Source organism: Xiphophorus couchianus, unplaced genomic scaffold (assembly GCF_001444195.1).
Source record: "Xiphophorus couchianus unplaced genomic scaffold, X_couchianus-1.0 Scaffold1000132, whole genome shotgun sequence".
Classification (NCBI taxonomy): Eukaryota; Metazoa; Chordata; class Actinopteri; order Cyprinodontiformes; family Poeciliidae; genus Xiphophorus; species Xiphophorus couchianus.
The window spans coordinates 1-10,417 of NW_020963045.1; the positions used below are offsets into that span (position 1 = coordinate 1).

Below are 10,417 nucleotides of genomic sequence, written 5' to 3' on the forward strand. Positions count from 1 at the left end.
TAATACATATTCCAATAAACTAAATGAAGACTCACCAGAGCTTCTTCGCTTTTCTTCAACATCATTCTAGCACCGCCATCCTCCTGAATATATAATATAAATATAATATAGAGAAGAGAAGAGAAGAGAAGAGAAGAGAAGAGAAGAGAAGAGAGAGAAAGAAGAGAAGAGAACAGACGAGAAGAAAGAAAGAAAGAGGAGAGAAGAGAAGAGAAGAGGAGAGAAGAGAAAGAAGAGAACAGAAGAGAAAGAAGAGAACATAAGAGAAGAGGAGAAAGAAGAAAGAGAACAGAAGAAGAGAATAGAAGAAAGAAGAGAACAGAAGAGAAAGAAGAGAACAAAGATAAGAATAGAAGAGAAGAGAATATAACAGCAGAGAATATAATATAACATAATATAATAATATAATATAATATAATATAATAATAATATAATATAATTAACATGTTAAGTGGTCAGTATGATCAGGTGTTGTGTAGCCGTTGCTAAAGGCTAATTTTGCTGCTGTTTCAGCCTCATTGTGATGAAGTAAAACATTGTGACTAGAGTAACTAACTTTTAGACAAAGTTAGTAGTAACATTTTGAACTGTGAGTATTCCAGAATTAAAACGGTTTAACCAAAAATATTTCGTTATACATGTGAAAGTAAAGTGACAGCAAGATATTATAAACAAACAATGTTCATGGCAACATTCCTGACAGGCTGTTTACCTCTTTCACATGGAGTTTCTGACTCCTGTTGCCTTTAAGCCCTCTGAGCCTTAAAGGGGGGCCTTCAAAATAAAAGCACGCGAGTGGAAGATTTCAAAATTCTTCGCAACTTCGGTGAAATTATTAGGTGAGACGAATGTGACTGTCACCAGTATTGGGGGGGTGATACGTCCCCCGGTTCCTCTGCCTATGGAAAAATAACATTTTATTGATAAAGTAGAGGGATGATATCAGCCCATCAGATGGTTTAGAAGAGGGAGAGGAAGCATCATGGGACTGCAGAGGTCCTTCACCTGATCCTGGTTGTTGGGACAAGAACTTTGTTACTGAACTTAAGGACATTTTTCATGTTTCTGTACGTAAGTAGATTTAATGGTGGGAACTTTTACTCCACTACATTTTACAGTATCTGTACTTTCTACTTCACTACATTTCTATAAAGCGTTGCGTTACAAGTTACATCCAAGTCGCTTTGCTCTTTTTGATTTGTTCTTTAGTTTGAAAGTAATCAATGATTCTGGTGCTGCCTTTGCCTCCCTGATATCATGAACTGCTAGCTTTCAAAAATTCACCATCAAATCTGAAAAACATATCGAGGAAAGTTAAGCTGCTAAACGCTGTCTGAGTTTTGGGTGTTAAACTGATTTAGGTTAGAGAGAAGTTTTATGTAATCTTACCAGCTTCTAGTTTAAATCGACTGCAATAAATAAAACAATTAAATAGTTGTAAGCAGCTGAACTGGCAGTAACATTGATTACTGCGGTCGGGGCGCATGGAGCGCAGCGTCTCCTGCCATGAATGTCCCAGTAACGTTAAACTCCTCCACATCCTGGTTACTGAATTAATGTGAATAATCTCCATCTCATATTTACATTTACAGTCATATTCAATAAATTAGAATATTGGTTCCCATGAGGCTCGTTGGTAGGATTTTAAAACAATTTAAGCAGATATTAAACATTTTTCATCAGACCCAAATTTCTACATTAAGGTTTTTTATTGGTCTGTAATCTGATCAGAAATGTCATGTTTTCATTAACTGTAAGTGTCAGGAAACGTGTGTGAGGTAGTGAAGGCAGCAGGCGGGAGACCCAGGATGTGAAGAAATAAATGTTTTTAATGAAAAATGTCCAAAAATTACTCAGTCCACCAAATCCAAAAGCCGGGCAGCACGGCCGGGCGGAGCCTGGGCTGGACGCCGGTAGCAACCGGTACATGAAGGATGAGACGAGAGACTGGGCACACAGACTATAGGGAACAGGAAGCCAGGTGAGACGAGGACCCAACAGAGACACAAGTGACACTAAATACACAGAAGGTAATCGGGGAATGAGACACACCTGGGAATCATCAAAGGGAGGACAGGACAGAGACTCAAAATGAACACAGATCATGACAGTAAGCAACAAATCATGATAATTTATAAATAAAAGCTTTAAAACAGTTTGTGGGGAATTAATCTGTATGATGTGTTTAACTTGTGAGCCGAGTTACTGAAATACATTTTATAAATATTCTAATTTACTGAAAATGATTGTAGTTAAGGACTGTTAGAGAGACGCAGGTCATCCTGATATTCTGATGCATAGAATCACAAATCTAAATCTAAACTGTCACAGAGAGTAAACACAATAAAACATGATTTATCTGCAGCTTTAAATGGCTCATTACTGATGTAGTACAATTAATGTGATCGGTACACTTAATGATATTGTATTAACCATTAGGTAAAACATTCAGCAAGTACTTTTACTTTTAATAATTTAAATATTTTAAATACTTAATCAAGTAAAAATGTTAATGTGGTTCTTTTACTAGAGAACATTTTTGTCTGTTTATTTGTACTTTTACTTCAGTACATTGTTTGAGTTCTTTCTCCACCTCTGGTGAGCAGCCAGTAGGTGGCGCTAGAGTCAGGAGGAGGCAGCCTGGAGAAAAGGCTGTTCCTCCCTGATCTGTTTCCAAGCAGTCAGAGTGTAGAAGTTGAGAGCTGGAGAAGTTTCCTCCTGTTGCTGCAGCAGCAGAGATGTTCTGCTTCATGGACTAAATCAGGTTGGAAAGAGGAGAGATCTTTACTGAGCTGCTGCTGGATAAAAGCTTCTGAAACATTTCAACTCTTTCTGGAAACTAATGAGACATAAAAACAATGGATGTTTTTACCATCCAGACCTTTAGAACCAGTTCAGGTCAATAATTATATCTTCTTCTTATAAGCTTCTTCTTGGCCTCTGATTGCAACAGCAGGACAATCCAACATTTTAGTCTGACTTCATCTGGAAATATTTCTTTGACCCTGAATCAGTTTGAAGGCAGGCCAGCTCCTCATCAGAGCTGAGATCTTCTCTGTCCTCCATGCTGGAAATGTACAAGTCCAGCAGCTCCTGATCAGTGACATCAGAGCGTGACATCATCAGTAGAACGATGATGTCATTTCCCTCTCAGAGCAGCTTGGAAATCTGAGAGGAAAGATGCAAACAAAGACTCTCTGGACTGTTGGATCTGCTGGTTCTGGTTCCAGATGCTCCTTGGACACTTTCACAAGCCATTACTGCAGCTGCTGGATTCAGGATGCTGCTTCTTCTTCTTGGTCTCATTGTAAATGTGTGCAGCAGCGCCACCTGGTGGTGTTGGTTGGTAGAGGAAGTGCTGAAAGGTTGGAGGTGTTTGTCAGAGGTGTGTGATGATGGAAGCCTCTCCCTGGTTTGTGAGTCTGAGCTCAGAGATCAAATCTCTGATTCTTGTTGAACTCTTTGTTGAATGTGATGCAGCTTCTCCTTTTTAATGTTTGTATTTCTGGATATTACAGTGAGGCCACAGCAGGTTTTCAGCAGCAGGGCTGTTTAGTGTTTCATTCCTTCATCTGTGTGTGGGAGTGTGGATGGAACAGGTATCCAGGTGTTGTGTCAGAGTTTAGATTGATTGTATTTTAATGCTGATTATTAAATCAGGTTGAGCTTCCAGAAATGTTTCCTTAGTTTCCTGATGTCCTTTTAGGCTTCAGTGAGTTTCTTCAGGTTGTTACTGAGGGATTTCCTTTCTCCTCTCTGTTGGAGCTTTTCCTGTGTTTGGAGAAATGAGTTGTGCTGCAGCAGCACCAACTGTCCTTCCTACATCCACTGCAGTTTGCAATCCAAATGTTGGACTGTTCCTGTCTCAGTGGAGGACAATGTGTGTCTGAGAGACATGTAATGTCCATGTTTGCTGCTGAAAGAGACTGATGGTCTGACCCCCCTCCTCCTTTCAGGGTGGAGCCTGCTGGAGTCCCATTCTTGACACCAGGTGTGAGGAAGTGTAAGTGTGTTTTTCATCTGATTCATGACAACAAAGCAGCTCACATTCAACCATCTTCAAACTGTCACATCACTCATTCAGGAGTCATCATCAAAGTGTCAATAAATGATCAATAACTGCAGCTGGATTGTGTTTGTTCTCTCCATCAGATTCCTGTCAACTCACCATCGACACAAACACAGTGAACAGAAAACTCAAACTGTCTGAAGACATCAGGAAGGTGACATATGTGAAGGAGCTTCAGTCATATCCTGATCATCCAGACAGATTTGATTGTTATCATCAGCTGCTGTGTAGAACTGGTTTGACTGGTCGCTGTTACTGGGAGGTTGAGTGGAGAGGAGAAGTTTATATATCAGTGAGTTACAGAAGAATCAGGAGGAAAGGAAACAGTAGAGACTGTTGGTTTGGATGGAATGATCATTCCTGGAGTCTGAGCTGCTCTGATGTTGGTTACTCTGTCTGGCACAATGACATAGAAACTCGTCTCTTCCTCCTCTGTTTCTAACAGAGTAGCAGTGTATGTGGACTGTCCTGCTGGCATTCTGTCCTTCTACAGAGTTTCCTCTGACTCACTGATCCTCCTCCACTCCTTCAACACCACATTCACTGAACCTCTGGTTCCTGGTTTTGGGTTCTCGTGGCTCAGGTCCGGTTCCTCAGTGTTTCTGTGCTGATTTGAGTCTAAAGAGTCTAAAGATTTTCCTCCTGTCAGAGAAACTCTCTCACTGTTGAACAGATAGTTCAGTCTCTACAATCTGTTTCTTGATGAAACAATTTTGATTGAATCCTTGGAAACTTTTTATTCTTCCAGTCCTAAAAAGATGGAAGCTGGGATTATTCCAGGATTATTCCAGGAATATTCCAGGATCCTCATGTTTTTCTGTTTGTTTCCAGTCAAAGCTTCACACTGAATATCAAGATGTTGTTTCTCTTATTTTTTCCTTTCATTCATCAGATTTCATTGAAATGTTGATCAGTTTTTCTCAATCACTGAACATTTTCTGTTTCTATCGGCTCCTATTTTTCTAAACATGTCAGATTTGAATATTAAATCTTCCTTTGTAAATTTGCTGCAGTTTTTCTTCATGTGTTTTAGAGAAGTAAAAACATTTTTTCTGCATTTGGTTCATTTGCTGCTCATTCTGTTCTTTTCCTGGTCAAATTTAAATATTTACATTAAAAAGATTTTTTCATCAACTTGCCTTTCAGAAAGTCCTGATTTAAAGTCAAACATTCCCATCCCATGAAGGTCAGAGGTCAATGCTTTGAAGCCTAAAGTGGAAAATCTTCATATTTTCTGTTTCATTCAGAACTTCTACCTGAAACTCAGAACCTGCAGAACATTTTTCTCTTTGGAGGAAAAATCCCAGGAACTGGAAGATCAGAGCAGAATGAAAACTGGAGATCAGTGTTGGACAGAAAAGGTCTGATCGCTGCATCTCTGCTATATTTTACATTTAAATCTGATAACAAAAGTAAACCTGTTTTTAGTGAATAAACCAACATGGATATGACCCGCCACAGCGCCAACGTGGGCCACACCTGATTCAACCCAAACCGGAAAATAAAGGATTTAATTGGAAAAAGCAAAACCCAGTAAAATCAGCAGCTGGTTGTGATTAAAATGCAGTTTGTTGCAGAGGTTCAAACTTCCTGATGGTGACCTCTCCTCCGTCCCTCACCTTGTCTGGCCGGTTTTAATCCTCACTGCAGTGTTAGACTGGAGCTCATCTCTCAGATTAACCAGATTAACACTGAGCTGCAACAGGAACCAAACGTCTCTCCTCCAACTTATTTCACTGATTAATAACAAGGTTGGATAAAAACATTGAGCTGAGCTTCTCATTCCTTAAAGAGTCATGAAGAAAGACTCACCCTGGAACTGCAGAAAAGAAGTAGAAAGTTTAAAAATAGATGGAAAAAACTTTATAAATATATTCTAATAAGTGATTTAATTATCTATTTTTGTATCTTTTAATGTATAAAACTGTATAAAAAAGGTTTTTTAAATGGTTAAAATCTTCAGAATGAGCCAATTTTTTAACCTGATTAATCATCACAATAATTCTTTGTTGGACCATCGCTACGCGGTACTGAGGAGGAAACTTTAAAAAAGTTTTAATGTAACCTTTCTCTATGTCCTAACATGAGATAATCTGAGAGAACAAATGGAGTTCCTCTGCCTCCTCCCTGTGTTCTGCTGAATTACTCTACTGGGTCAGAAACAAGCCATCAGAACCAGAACAATTAGCCGTGAGCCTGCAAGTATTGGACATGTTTTTGTCTAAATGAGGTGATTTTATGGCTCCATTTTGCCAGATCACATAGTAGCATTTCTACCTAAAGCCAAACATTAACAGCCAATCATGTGATCGGTATCTGTGATCGGCAGTGATCGGACCTCATGGTGATCAGAACCGGCAGGAAAAACCCTGATGGGAGCGTCTCTACCCAGGAGTAATATGATGGTTTAGAAGTTCATTGAAATCTTTTCCGTTTGAAAGAAGCTCACATTTGGGGAACTTGTGAATGATTACATTATTTATCATACTTGGTTCTGCTTAAATAATTCAATTCAACTGAATTATTCTATTGTCATTATTGTTCTTACATTTGGGAGATTGAACATTTCTGTTTTTATTAGGTTTTTTAAAATAAAACTTTAAAAAGTTCAGAAAATAAAATCCAATCTACTGAACTTTCTGATTTTATGAGGATCTGTTTGAAATGTTTGTTACAAAGTTGATTAATTTTTATGTGAATTAAATTGGTGTTTAATTTGTGTTTTTAGTAATGAACTGTTACTGGATGTAATACTATTTTTATTTTTTAAAGGATTTTTGACCCGTTTACTGGCCGACATTTATTCTATAAATCATTTGGTGACCAATTATAAAGTAAATGTATTGAACTAAAAATGGAATATCTAATTTCTGGAGCAGAAATATTAATCACTAATACAGTTTCCTCAAGTGACTGGAGTTTATTTATTTTTAACACAGTTTGATGAAATGGTGAAGAAAATATAAGACAATTATAAATAAAACTGGCTCAATTTTTAAGGAAAAACTGTCATAATTGTCAGAAAAAGTCAAACAAAATTAAAAACTTTGTTTTTTAAACACCTTAAATAAATTCAACTTATAAAAAATGTAATACATCATCGTTCACCTTCTCAGATCTATCAGATCCTCATTGAACCTGATTGTTTGTAGTTTTAGTCAGAAGCTCTCCCAGATGTTCCAGATGAGAAGATCTGAGCATCTGGTTGGGAACCATGAATCCAGATCTCATCACACATATAGCAGATGAACTTCTAACTTTTTCTCCTCAGTGAGAAAAACCACTGACTGTGGCCTCAATAACTTACAATAAATTAAATCAAACGACTTCACTAAAAATACCAGAACTTCAGCTGCTGGGATCTGAACATACAGCCTCACAAATTCCTCCTTGTTGCATCTGCAGAGAAATCTACACAAGTTCATCAGTCATTTGGATCTGTCTGCAGGGGCGTCACCAGGAATCTTGGGCCCCATGACAAAAAATTAGATTGGGCCCCCCATGCAGCTGCTGTTACCATTTTTTGAGTCTATTTGACCCATAAAAGCGTCACAATATTAAAGGCTTGTAACTGCCTTGCTTTCTTTGGTCCAAAACTGATACTAGCACAATATTACTGCTCATGAATTTACATGCAACAATCTGCAAGTAGGTTGCTTAAATTTTTTCTATTAATTTTAGATTATTGAAATGTCTCTCCCCATGAACAACAGTCACAGGACAACATGCAAAATATACATTCCATCCATCCATCCATTTTCTGTTCACCCTTGTCCCTAATGGGGTCGGGAGGGTTGCCGGTGCCTCTCCAGCTACGTTCCGGGCGAGAGGCGGGGTACACCCTGGACAGGTCGCCAGTCTGTCGCAGGGCAACACAGAGACATACAGGACAAACAACCATTCACAACACACACACACACACCTAGGGAGAATTTAGAGAGACCAATTAACCTGACAGTCATGTTTTTGGACTGTGGGGAGGAAGCCGGAGTACCCGGAGAGAACCCACGCATGCACAGGGAGAACATGCAAACTACATGCAGAAAGACCCCGGCCGGGAATCGAACCCAGGACCTTCTTGCTGCAAGGCAACAGTGCTACCAACTGCACCACTGTGCAGCCCGTATACATTCCAGACTTCTCAAAAAATGCTGTGTAGTTGCATTTTATTCAAGGTGCAATATATAACTTTAATCAAAATATGTTTTCTCCATATTTGTTAAAGCTGTCACCATGTTGTGACAGTTTTTGCTATGAAACAGATAAAATGTGATTGGGAAAAGGACAGGGAAAATGATTTTTTCACAGATTATCTTTCATACCATACTGTCACAACATAATGACAGTTTTAACAAATATGTAAAAAAGTATATATTTTCTTTATTAAACTCTCATAGTGCACCTTTAAATTCACTTAAGATAAGATAAGATAAATCTTTATTGTCATTGTCACAAGGACAACAAAATTTAAAGGTGCCATCAGTCAGTGCATATGCTTAAAAACAAAAATAACTGTCTCACAATTCACACACAATGTAAGAAATAACAATAACTGGTAAGAAACCCCCCCCAAAAACTAATCGGGTAGAAGAAACTGTCTCTGAGACGGTTGGTTCTGGTTCTGGTGCTCTGTATCTTCTGCCTGAAGGCAAGCAGTTGGTGAACAGAGAATGTCCGGGGTGAGAAGTGTCCTTTGTGATGTGTTGTGCTTTTCTTAGACAGCGGGTCGCTTGTGCAGGTCCTCCAGTGAGGTGAGAGAGGGCAGCCAATGATTTTTTGGGCTGTATTCACAACCCTTTGGAGAGCTTTCCTTTGAGCCGTAGATGCTGCTGTTATACCAGACGCAGATACAGTAGGTCAGTATGCTCTCTATGGAGCACTTGTAGAAGGACACCAGCAGCTTCTCCTTGATGCTGTTCCTCCTGAGAACCCTCAGGAAGTTCAGTCTTTGCTGGGCCTTTTTTATCAGCTCCAAAGGTGTTCAGTTCCATGTGAGGCCCTGCTCAATGTGGACCCCCAGGAAACTAAATCATAACATTTTAAAGTATGCACTTTCATTTTTTTACTTCTTGTTACTAAATATACAAATGTTTCCATAATTTAGTGTTAATCTAGTTTTGTCTCATCATTAATATTGTAATTCTCCTTCCATTAAACTGTTGCTGCTCCAAACTGACCAGATCAAAATAATGTATCAGCAAATATTAGATTCATTGCATAAATCATTTATGTAAAGTAAGAAAAGTTTAGGACCCAGTTCTGACCCTTGTGGTTTTCCACAGGTAACTTCTAGTCAATCAGAATTCATATTATTTGTACATTTTGATTTCTTGAGTAACTTTTACCCAGGAATGTGAAAAGCCTCATGATTCAGAAGTAAGAAAGATAATAATTATATAAAATATATATTGGAGACAGTATATAGGAGCTTTAGTAATAATCTATATTATAATAATGTGTGATTTCAGCTGCAGTATTGTGGTGATATCAGGAACTACTGATTATTTATTTAGATCTTTCTGATTATTTCCTGTTTGTATTTCTAGTCAGACCAGTTACTGCAGCAGGAATCAGCTGTTCTTTTCTCTGGACTCTTTTCTCCTCATGATTCCATCATGAAACATTTTCATCAGAACTTCTCTCCTTCCTCATGAAGGTTTTATCAACCTGCCTCTAATTTCACTGCAGACTTTCTGCTGCTCTGAAAGAAGAAACTAAAAATCATGTGAGTTGTGATGTCATCAGTCCCACCACATCCCTCACATTTACTTTCAGTTTAGATTCATTTTGTTGTTCATATTTTCTTCATCAACTCTTTGGATCATTTGAACAAACTGTAAGTTTTCTTTATTTTCCTTCTTGAACTTTGACCTCAGGAACTTTCTTGTTTGTTTTTGCTCTCTGATGTTTTTAGAAAACATCCACTTCTGATTTCTGGTCAAAGTTTCATCTCTTCCTTTTATTCTTCAGGATTATTAGAATATTGATGAACTGCAACCAAACAACATGAACAGCTGATGTTTCTTTGGTTTTTCTCTGATCAAACTATTTTATGTTTCTATTTGCTGGATTCAAACTTTGAGTGATGTTTCCCAAAAAAAGGATAGAAGATTAAACCATGAATTATCAGGTATCCTGACTTAATTAAACCTTGATTTGGTTTCACAAAACCAACAGCACATATGTTACATGGTAATTAATCCTCTGCCAGTAACCTGCTGCTCTTAGTTCAGCCTGGTGGCCCAAACCCATCAGAATCCAATGTGTTTGTCAGTAATTACACCTTCTTGTCTGCATGTCTTGATCTTTTTTCCCTCCCTGAAATAAAATGATGCAAATTCATTCTGG

The 10,417-nt window shown here is 38.2% G+C and overlaps 1 long non-coding RNA gene across 1 annotated transcript; it reads left to right on the plus strand.

Annotated features, from left to right (window-relative positions):
- The first annotated feature begins 2,929 nt into the window (after positions 1-2,929).
- Positions 2,930-4,475, plus strand: LOC114141506 (uncharacterized). The gene is made up of 2 exons (XR_003594860.1): positions 2,930-4,003; positions 4,153-4,475. It is a non-coding gene; the product is annotated as an uncharacterized LOC114141506 (long non-coding RNA).
- The last annotated feature ends 5,942 nt before the right edge of the window (positions 4,476-10,417 follow it).